At 37.1% G+C, this 11,673-nt stretch overlaps 1 long non-coding RNA gene across 2 annotated transcripts; it reads right to left on the minus strand.

Annotated features, from left to right (window-relative positions):
• Positions 1 to 430: 430 nt before the first annotated feature.
• On the minus strand, positions 431 to 1,685 carry LOC148691739 (uncharacterized). 2 transcript variants are annotated; one of them, XR_015955192.1, is made up of 3 exons: positions 1,192 to 1,666; positions 1,043 to 1,083; positions 431 to 956 (listed from the first exon to the last, which is right to left on the minus strand). It is a non-coding gene; the product is annotated as an uncharacterized LOC148691739 (long non-coding RNA). The 2 variants fall into 2 exon arrangements; XR_015955191.1 differs by having other exon boundaries at positions 431 to 1,083; positions 1,192 to 1,685.
• Positions 1,686 to 11,673: the final 9,988 nt, after the last annotated feature.

Genomic DNA, 11,673 nt, shown 5'->3' on the forward strand with positions numbered 1-11,673 from the left:
AATTAGAATTGGCTATTATTACTAATAATTACATGTTTTGCTCACTGTAGCTTTCATGCAGTCTCTGCTCAAAGACGTGTCAAGGCTGGATGACAATGGACTGCAAATATCAAAAAATGTGGCTCACAGAATTAAGTAGGAGATTATGGTCAATTTGTGGATATATCGCTTGAGAAATGAACTCCTCATGAAATAAATGCATTTTGTTTTACTGAACAACATTAATTGTAGAAATGAATTAATTGCTGACTGTTCAAACATTTAGGCAAGAAATACTCGTCTAATTGTTATATCACCACCTTATATAATTATACGATATTGTTCTTATTATAAGTACTTATATATAACTAAATGACTGATATTGTCACTCAGTACTACGATCTGGTGATGTTCGTTTTCACTTATAAGTGACAGGTTTTAGGTTTGAATCTCATAGATAGCTAATTTGATACCAAATTAGATTGTCCATTGTGTGACTTAGCTGGACTCCCCCTCCTCTTTGTGTAAAATATATCATTATTAAAAATAAAAAAAATAAAAAACGACCGATATTGCTTATTGAATTACGATAAGAGGAATTGCTGTAATTGAAATAGCACATAATATTTCTTAAGTTACTATTTTTGTTGAAAACAAATAATACCATTGTAAGGTTGGAATGGCAGCAAACGGCGGTCATCGTTAGGTCTCCGGTCTTGCACGCGCCATCACGCACTGCCACGAGTCAGGAAGACGCACCGTTGTAGTCACAGCAGTCACAGTTCGACAAGTAAACATCACAGTCGTCCTCGCCGGTGCTACGCGCCTTTTGTCGGAAAATGTATATAGAGGGGAGACGTAATATACCTTTACCATCTAGAGATTCTGTTAAAACTAACGGAATGGCCATTCTCGCCGTTAATCCTAACTTACAGTGTCGTCTACGCTACTAGCCGGCCTCGGAACCTCACCCGAAACTGCAAAAAAACCCAGATTGTTACCAAGCTTGGATTAAAATCGATTTTAAGGGAACGAAGGATTTCCCAAAAGAAGTCAAGTCCACCTCGGACTCGAAGGATTTCCCATGAAGGAGTTCGCTAGATTCTGTAAAACCAAAAATGTGCATTCAGGGATTAAGACCAATAGAATTCAACTCAAAAGCTCAACATTTCCTCCTTAAACTACCACAGTTCAATTCCAATAGAAAAACACCTCTAGCTGGCTTCAAACTTGACGACTCTTGCCAAAGTTCATAGCTGGAGCTGGAGTTTGGCTAGGCAACTTTCCCAGTTGGTGTTGTTGCCGCTTTCAAATTTGCTAGTTGACTCATTTGGTGCTCAAGGTTTTCAATTGCTTTAGTCGTTTTTTGTTGATGAGATTGAGTGTAATTAGCTAAAGAAGCAATTAAATCCTCAAGAGACTTACATGGAGCATGTTGTTATTGAAGAGGCTAATATGTGGTCTTGCTTGAAAGAAGCCAAGTGAACGATTAAAGTTGTTGGGGGCAAATTGTTTCCTGTTGTCTTGATTCTTCCACTTAAAGTGTGGATGATCATGCCATCCCGCATTATAGGTGTTGGAGAATGAGTCATACTTTTTCCTTTGTTGCCTTGAAATCCTCCTAGCACATTAGCTTGCTCAAAACCACGTTGATCCACCAACGAAGGGCACATGTCCGTGGCATGTCATATCATTCAACACACACCACACAGGTTTTGGAGCCACCACAACCTCGTTGACTTTCTTAAGAGGTAGCTCATCTCTCCCTCCAAATTGTCATGTGTTGCCGGCTATGTTCTTTATCAATGCCTTACCATTAGTTGGCGTCTTGTCCATGAATGCACCTCCACTTGCTACATCATGCATTACATGATTCGTGCCACACAACCCCTCATAAAGGTATATTATATGAGAAGATGCTCTAAAATTTGATGATTAGGACAAGATGCAACCAAGTGCGTGAACCACTTATAATAATCTCCAAAGGACTGTCCATGTTGTTGTCAGATTGCACATATATCTTTCCTTATGCATGCAGCTTTAGTGGTTGGAAAATATTGCTTTAAGAATGTTTGCTTCACTTGGTTCCATGTGTTCATTGATCCAAGAGGCAGGTTGTAAAGCCACTGCTTAGCCTTAGCTTCCAATGTAAATGGGAACGCCCTTACTTGACTTGCTCCTCATCCTCATTTGCTAGTCTCATTCTTGAGCATACCACGTGAAACTCCATGAGATGCTTGTTGGCATCCTCTATTGAGAAGCCATGGAACTTAGGCAAATAGTGAATCATTCCAGACTTGAGCTCAAATCCTCTTTCTAATTAGACAAGAAATAGAACACAATAGATAAATAAGTAATTAGAAACAACGTTCCCTGCTGGCACAATGCCAAAAATTTGATAGGTTTAAAAAGCACACCACAAAGTAGCACACAAGTTTCCTATTGATTTTCTTTATTAATACTAAGATTTGGCAAAAGATTGTCTTGTCTAAGTACTTAAAATTCACAAAAACTAGACTGTTGTTCTTACAGACCAGCCATCGAAAATTATTATACTAACTTAGACTTATCTAAATTCGACAAAGTTTAACAAGAAGACACTAGACACACAGAGGTACACTCACACAAATTTTGGAGTTGATTTTCTATTTTAAATAAATTCAACAAAATCAAGACAGAAACAAAAATAAAATAATGAAAATTGATTTTAGTTCACAAATTAAGAAAATGAGTTAGGGGAATTGCTATCCACCACCAAATAATTATGCAAACATGTTATGTTTCATTCAAATTACTTTTATTTCTAGATGAAGATGCTTAAGTTGGCTCATTGTTAGAACTCAATTTATTACTCTCTCTTACGTACTATGTTAAGATAATGGTGTTTTCAACTTAACATAGTTCCTAGCATGCAATCTAGAATGGCGTGTTCATAGACATAACAAGTAGAAATCATTAAGAGCAAAATGAGTTTGAGTCATCACAAGGCATCGTAAGTATTAGCATTGTCTTGCTTATCCTAGAAATTGGTTCACATGTGAGTTGCAATTAATAAGTACTACTCTAGAACATATGTAAGTCCTCATTTGGTAAGGGCAGGCACACATATATTCATAGCATTAAAATCATAGATATGCTTACTAAGTATGCATCCATATAAAACACATAAAGAATTCATCAATAACATAGGCAGTGAACCAATTTTCATCTTTCATAAAAGAAATTAAAAAAAATGTCATAACAAACTTGCAATCATAATTGAGGCTTCACAACAACCCCTAACTTCTAGAGATTTAGTTACACATAATTCTTAAATTAAACCAAAAGAAAGACATGAGTTTGAGAAGATAAAACCAAAAGAAAAGAATGAGGACCTTGCTACTTCTTTTCCTCCTTCCCCTAATGTTCTTGCTGCCTTTTTTTTTTTTTTTTCCTCCCCCACTTAGCTTCTTTTCTTTTCTTTTCATAACCTTCCAAATATGTTATGGTTCCCACCATCATGACAATTCAAGATTAATTAAAGCTAATTATTATTGAGACTTGTGGGTTTTCTTGGCTGCATCAATGGTGGCTGCCAGGATTTATTGTGTTTATTGCTTTCATTGATTTCTTGTCAGTTACAAACTGCTCAGCCTCTTGTGAACCTTTCGGTGTTAAAACATGCATAACGTCTTCAAGAAAAATTATAATAACAAGCTGTAAAATGTTCCAGAAAATAGACATCCATAACTTTAAAAAAATATAAGGTCCACTCTCTGAACCATTCTGAGCTGTCCGTAACTCGTTGTCAAAGTCAGCTCATCTGCATAGGCAGTTTTGACGAATTGCTATTTAAAATCCCACTTGTGCTCTTTTTCGCTTCTTTTCTTGAAAAATCCCACTAAACACAAAAACAAAGTAGATACGTCAAAAATATAAGGAACTAATAGATACCTCAAAAATATAAGGAACTAACTAAAAAAAGACAAGTGAATTTGATGTAAATATATATAAATATGAGCTTATCACCAAATGGATTGTACACATATCAAAGATACTATGAATTTTGGTCTCACTTTGACTCCTCAACTTTCTTCTACAAATTTATCCACTTATTCTGATGTTGATCGGGCGGGTTTTCTAGACACTCGTCATTCCACCACTAGCTATTTTACTTTATCTTGGCACAAATCTCATTTCTTAGTGCTTTAAAAAGCAACCAACGACCTCTCAGTCTTGCTTAATCGGAGTACTTGTCTCTTGCCCATGCATGTATTGAGACAACATGGATTAAAAAGTTACATCATCACTAACTTGTTATATTATAGAGTTACGAAGTACCATATATATAGAAAACTAACCAAACCCTAACAGGCAAAGAAACGAAACCCTAATACTAACGGGCTAGGTCTGAAAAACCAAACAATAAAAAATCTATACTAATTTTTTCCAACACCCCCATCGAACTCATAGCAGTAGATGACATGAGTTTGCCAACAAACAGATGTGAATGCAAGCACCATTATGCTAATTTTTGATGCCATTTCCAATATGAAATTCCATTAGTGCAAGTGCAAGATTCCAATGCCAGTGCCAGTTCTAATGCAAACTTGTAATGCCAGTGCCAACTTTCAAACAAACTTCTGAACAAACAAGCAAGAAAAAAAAATCCAATTTACCAAATTTACAACGTCACACGAGTACTCACCAGTCCAAGCAATCAAGCAATCGTTGTGAATGGCTACGGTAGATTTTCCAACAGTAGTGTGGGCCTTTCAGAACAACGAGTGGCCCAATAAAAGAAAAAACACATATTTGTGTTTTTGTTTGTTTTGTTTTTTTTCACTGCACTGCTCACGGATCAACACTTCCCTTCATTTTTATTTTTTTCTCCTTCTTCCTCATTCTTTTTCTTCTGTTCCTTTCGTAGAAAACAAGCTTGGTAGACTTGGTGGGTCCATATCAATAGAGGTGTGGAATGTAGATTAGTGGGATAGAATCGGTTTGATGGGTTCGATGGATCTCGTCTCTTGTACAGAAGGAATTACAGGCGAAGTGTGCAGCAGTAGATGGTGGTTCAATGGTTGCACTAGTCAAGTGCGGTGTTGCATAGATGGATTCAGGTACGGGTGCAGATTGAGGTGATCCAAGGCGGAGAAGAACTCGATCCGAGTTTGTGGTTCACTGGTCTGGATTTCGTCAAAACCAGTGGCATGTACGAGATTGCTAGAGATGAAGGTCAGATGCTGGAGTACCGAATAAGAACGAACGATGAACAATGAACAATGACAACTTTATTTTTGGGGACTACAACCAATTTTCACGATTAATCTAAATTGGAACAATCAAACAGTGGAAGGCAACAACAATCTGATACAGGACATGCAAGAGCAGATTAAATTCCGAAGAATCAAACCTGCTCTGATACCATAGTGCGCGCGATGAACAAGACAATAAAACAATACGAATATTATTAAATAAAGAATAATGCCGAAACCGCTACAAAACCCTAAGAAAATACTGATGAGCGGATTTTATATTATATATTTAACCCTATTCTTAGTATATTTTGATTAATATTTTGAAAGAATTTTGATACTTTGAGTTGTATTTTTGATATAGGATTTTCGACTTCCTCTAGAGCAAAATAGGATCAAATGGACGAATTTTGGAGTAATTCCAGTTGGAGGACGTTTGTGAGTATTAAAATATCAGATTTTTCTACCAAGCGATGATTTTCTGACGATAGAATAAAGAGGCAGTGTGCGGTGCTAGAAAGTGATGTTTTTGGGCTTGAATTGCGTTTTTGGAGCCCAAGATGACCTCGGATGGGTTTGTGGCCTTCTGAACGTCTCGATCTTCAAAACAAACTATTATGGGCCGGATTTAGAGGATATTTGAGGCTAAAACGTGGTTGGATGGTTTATGTGCAGATTTTTCTAGCTTAATTAGGACTCTATTTTCCAAGTTATTTGATTATTATTTAGTTTCTTAGTTGGAATAAGAGACCTATGTCTTAGGGTTTGTGCAGGGGCTTAGCAAATATATTGCTTTGGACGTTCTTACTTTTTTTTCTACACTTCCTTTATTCAACTTTGGAGACAGAGAACTTTGCTAGGGTTTTCAAAGGCTTTCAGATTTTCTACTTCAAGGTGTTTTCATTCTAAGAATATTTTCTTTGATTTTTATTTTGAGTATGCGTAACTAATTCCTTTACTAGGGTTAGGCCATAAGCCTTAACATGAATATGTGATTTTATTAATTTGCTTATGAATGGATGCATGCTTGCTTTGAATTATTAATCACCATGATTAAAACTATCTATATATTTTAATAATTGATCACCATTAGGATATTTAGACAAGTAATTTGGTGCAATTTCTGTTGGAACATCACCCTGAAATTAAGGAGGGTTTCTTGTGATTAGTAATTGTAAGTTCACTTAAGGCGAACATCACGTTCTTAAGGGTTGCATGATCTTTCAAAGGGTTTTCATGAAACTTAATGAGTCTTGCATGTTTATATTTGATCTGAACATCACAGACGGATTGCATGTTAGATATACATTTTTGCTTGAACAACACAAGGAAAATATGCATTAGGGAAACCTAACCTTCAAAGCATATATGTGGAAATTCATAAGTAATTGATAGAATTGCATAGGATTGTGACGGTGATGGCTAAACCCTAGATTTCTCTAAATTGTTAATTTTATAAAAACGTTTTTCTTCTTTGCTGTTATTATTTCCAGACTTTCAAATTTCTTTTATCGTTTATCTAATCTTTTTAAATTCATAAATCTCAGTTCTTTGATAAAATATGTTTTAATAGTTAATTAAGAGTTAGTTTAATTACAAAATTAGTCAAACAATCTTTGGGGACAACAACCTTGCATGAGCATTTACACTAAAATTACCTAGTATTCTTGCAAGTATTTTAAGTGATTTTAACTCTATTTGCGCAGGTACTAAAAATCCTATCAAGAAATTGGCGTCGACACTGGGGATTGTTTTAATTAATTTGTTTTTATCATATTCTTAGTTAATTATTTTCGTTTAAAAAAAATTTTGTTTTAATTTAATTTTGGTTTTTTTCTTTTCAGATTGCTGAAATCTATGCATGGTCTGCACCAGATCACAACCTGTACAGTTTGTTCTGTTTGGCCCAGAGCCTGAACAGATAATACAAAAACAGCACAGAGAACAATTTTTAGCATCTGGTCCTTCACTGCAGGACACGTTTCTACAAGATTTGTTTGCTAAATTTGTGGACAGCGAGATTAAAATGGTGTTAGCAATACCTGCAGTAGGCAGACCACTCAGAGAGTTGTTGGCTGCCCGTGCAAATGATGTTCCTAATTGCATAGTCTATCCTGCCCAGGAAGAGGAAGACACATTCGAAATCAAACACCACATACTTGAAATTTTACCAATGTTTCATGGGCTGCCTAACGAGGATGCGAACAGACATATTGCAAAATTTCTTGTGGGTTGCAAAAATATTTTGATTAGGAGTTTTTTTGCTGAAGCTATTAAGTTACATTGTTTTTCTTTCACTTTGAAGGATAAGCGGAAACATGGTTATTCACTGTACCAGCTAAATGCATTACTACTTGGCAACAATTACATACAAAATTCCTGAACAAATATTATCCAGCATCCAAGACATTGAATTACAAGAGGGAAATTATGACATTCACTCGAAAGCCTAATAAAGAGTTCCATGAAGCTTGGGAGAGATATACAAAGATGTACATAAAGTGTCCACATGCAAATATTGATTCAGACACACAAATGAATATTTTCTTTGATTGGCTTAATCGTACATCAAAAAGCCATGTTAATGCATCAGCGGGAGGATTGTTATCAAATAAATCTACAAGAGAGGCGTTTGAACTGTTTGATATGATGGCAACATAATCTCAACAATGGGCAGCAGGACATTCACAGGAAAGGGGTATTTTTGAGTCATCAGCAAGTTCTCCTAGCATGTTTGCATGAATAGAAAAAATGGAGAAAAAAATAGATGCAAAGTTTGATATTATTCTACAACAAATTGCAAATTCTACATAACAACCACCTACACCAACAGTTTGCAGTATGTGCAGCATAGCTACGCACAATATAATGGGTTGCCAGCATAAAGAATCCTACTTAGAGCTTGTTGAGAAACATGTTGATATGATGAACATCTATCAAAGGCCTAGGAATGATGCATATGCAACTCATTACAATCCATAATGGAGGGATCACGCTAATTTCAAATGGGGTGACAATCTGAATAATGTAAAACCATTCAAGCATACACAAAAACCATTTATTCCATCTAAACCATCTTTGGATGATCAACTTGCTAAATTGGCAGCAACAACTCAATCATTCATAGATGGCAACAATTAAAGAATTCAAAATGTTGAAGCATCAATTAAAAGTTTGGAGCAACAATTTGGACAGCTAGCTGCGCATATCACAGAAATAGAAAAAGGGAAATTTCCTAGCCAAATAGTTCTAAACCCAAGAGGTACAGAAGATTGTTGTGTAATAAGGACTTTGAGATCCGGAAAGAGTTATGATAGTCGAACAAATAAAGAAATTAGCGTTGTGCAGCCAACAGCAAAAACATAAAAAACAGTTACTAAAATTGCAGCAGAACACAACCTGGCAGAATCTAACATTCCCTCGGTGCAAACTCCTGAATGTGTTTATAAGCCTCCAACACCATACCCAGAAAGATTGATTCCAAAGGCTAAGGATCAACAGTTAAAAGATTTTATGCAAACTTTGGCTAAAGTTCATATTAATTTGCCATTGTTGGAAGCCATTAGAAAGATTCCTTCATATGCCAAATTTTTAAAGGATGTTTGCAATAATAAAAGAAAGCTTGTTGAGTCAGAAAAAATTGTGTTAATAGAACAGTGTAGCGCTGTCTTATTGCGTAAATTACCTCCAAAGAAGAAAGATCCAGGGATTTTTACTATCTCTTGCACCATTGGAAATTGTGATTTTAGCAGTGCTTTAATTGATATAGGTGCTAGTGTAAACTTAATGTCTTATTTTGTTTTTAAACGTTTAGGTAAAGGTGAGCTGAAGCCAATCTCCAACATTATTCAATTGGCAGATCATTCAATTACCTATCCTAGAGGGGTCGTTGAAGATGTTATTGTAAAGGTGGACAATCTATTTTTGCCAGTTGATTTTATGGTTCTAGACATGGATGAGGATTTGAAAATAGCCATCATTTTAGGCTGCCCTTTATGGCAACAGCCCGTACACTTATTGACGTTGAAGCCGGAACACTAACATTCCGGGTTGAAGATCAAACAGTTGTTTTTAGGTTGTTTGAAGCTGCCACACATCTAGGTGAAAAGCAAGAATGCATGCATGTTGATGCATTACATGGTTTACCTAGTGCCGAGTTTATGACCAGATCATCAATTGAACATCTGTCCATAAAGCCTCCAAATTTGATTTGTGATTGCATACGTCATGCAACAGCAAAGTGTGCAGCATGATGTCCAGCCGATTAACATTAAGAAAAAACATAAAAAGTTGCAAGGCAGCCCAAATTTTAAGAAATTACAACCTGGTAAAAAGGTTTTTCAAAATGGTAATGTGGGCATTGAAATAGAGGGCAAGGGTTGTGTTCTCAAGGTCAATAATTATTTACTAAAGCCATTTCTAAGGAAGTTTAGTGCAAGAGAGTCATCAACTCTGAAGGAACAAGTAACTTGATCACTAGCCTTCGACAACGTCTAGCTATAGATGTTAACTAAAGTGTTTGTTGGGAGACAACCTGTCACATCCCGGCCCGGGGGGGGACCACTTCCCGGGCCCGCTCCACCACCGTAGCACGATATTGTCCGCTTTGGGCCCTGACCATGCCTTCACGGTTTTTTTTTTAGGAACTCACACAAGAACTTCCCGATGGGTCACCCATCCTGGGAATGCTCTCGCGCGCTACTCGCTTAACTTCGGAGTTCCTATGGAACCAGTGAGCTCCCAAAAGACCTCGTGCTAGGTAGGGATGGGAATATACATATAAGGATCACTCCCCTGGGCGATGTGGGACGTTACAATCCACCCCCCTTAGGAACCCGACGTCCTCGTCGGCACACTCGCGGCCAGGTTTAGGCTCTGATACCAAATTGTCACATCCCGGCCCGGGGGGGACCACTTCCCGGGCCCGCTCCACCACCGTAGCACGATATTGTCCGCTTTGGGCCCCGACCACGCCCTCACGGTTTTGTTTTTGGGAACTCATATGAGAACTTCCCGATGGGTCACCCATCCTGGGAATGCTTTCGCGCGCTACTCGCTTAACTTCGGAGTTCCTTTGGAACCCGAAGCCAGTGAGCTCCCAAAAGGTCTCGTGCTAGGTAGGGATGGGAATATACATATAAGGATCACTCCCCTGGGCGATGTGGGATGTTACACAACCCAATTTTCTATCCCTACTCTTTTTAGTTTCTTTTAAATTCGATCAAGTATTTTATGGTTGTTAATTTCGTTACTATTTGTTTCACTTACTATGCAATTAAAAAAAAAATTGAAAACTACAAAAATATTTTGTTTTTAATTTATCTTTTTCTAGCAGTATCTATGTGAATCTGATACATATGTCTATGAATATGCAGATTTCTTTCAAAACATTCCAGGCACAAACAAGAGAATGAAATGAAAGTGCCGGATGCACCCAGCAACAAGTCTACATTACTATCAACCACATCAGTTACTTAAAGCATAAATCAATGAAGGAAATATGGACCAAGTTCGGGATTATACCTATGCAAATTCGCATATGGCCGTCAAGGTACTCTATTAGGCAAATAGGTTCCTGTATATAGAGCGTATCCTCAGAATGTTACTAGTAGATCGGCGGAACTCATCATAGAACGAACCATGTTCAACAATGTTTGATTTCTCTTTTCAGAAACTCTATTAAGTTGTGGAGTTCTCGGTGGAGTCCACTATGATATTATTCCGCACTCTTTGAGATAATCTAGGAACTCGTTACTTAGATACTCTCCCCCTTGATCTAATCTTAGGATCTTTATCTGCTTCTCGGTTTGCTTCTCAACTTCATTCTTGAATTCTTTAAACATTTCAAAGGATTCTGACTTATACTTCATAAGATACACATAGCCAAACTGAGAGTGATCATCGGTGGATGTGATATAGTAGGAAAAGCCTCATCTAGACGTAGTAGACATAGGTCCACATACGTCAGTGTGGATTAACCCTAGAATTTCAGTGGCATGCTCTCCTTTCCCAATGAATGGAGATTTAGTCTTCTACCCTTTCAAGCAACATTCACAAGTACCCATTTGGTCATTACCTAATGGGCAGAAATATCCGTCTTTCGACATCTCGCGAATCTTATCAAGGTCACATGTCCAAGTTTAAGATGCCACATCTTTTCTTGGTTAACTTCTTCTCTAGCCCTTTTGGGTTTTGAGGTATTCCCGCTTTCAATATAGTGCATCCCACTACTTGTCTCTAGGTGAAAAAGTCCCTCTATCATATTACCATGAGAGATAATATGACCGTTCAAGTATAAAGTGCAACTCATTTTGTCAAACAATACTGAGTGCCCATCTTGTAAAAGCGTAGAGATGGAAATCAAATTCTTTATACGTGAAGAAAAATATAAACAATTTTTAAGTTCCAAGACTTCCCAAGAGGGTAGTTTAAGCATGTAGGTGCCTACTGCTTTTGC

This window comes from Pyrus communis, chromosome 13 (genome assembly GCF_041283825.1).
Source record: "Pyrus communis isolate YQ-2024b chromosome 13, ASM4128382v1, whole genome shotgun sequence".
Classification (NCBI taxonomy): Eukaryota; Viridiplantae; Streptophyta; class Magnoliopsida; order Rosales; family Rosaceae; genus Pyrus; species Pyrus communis.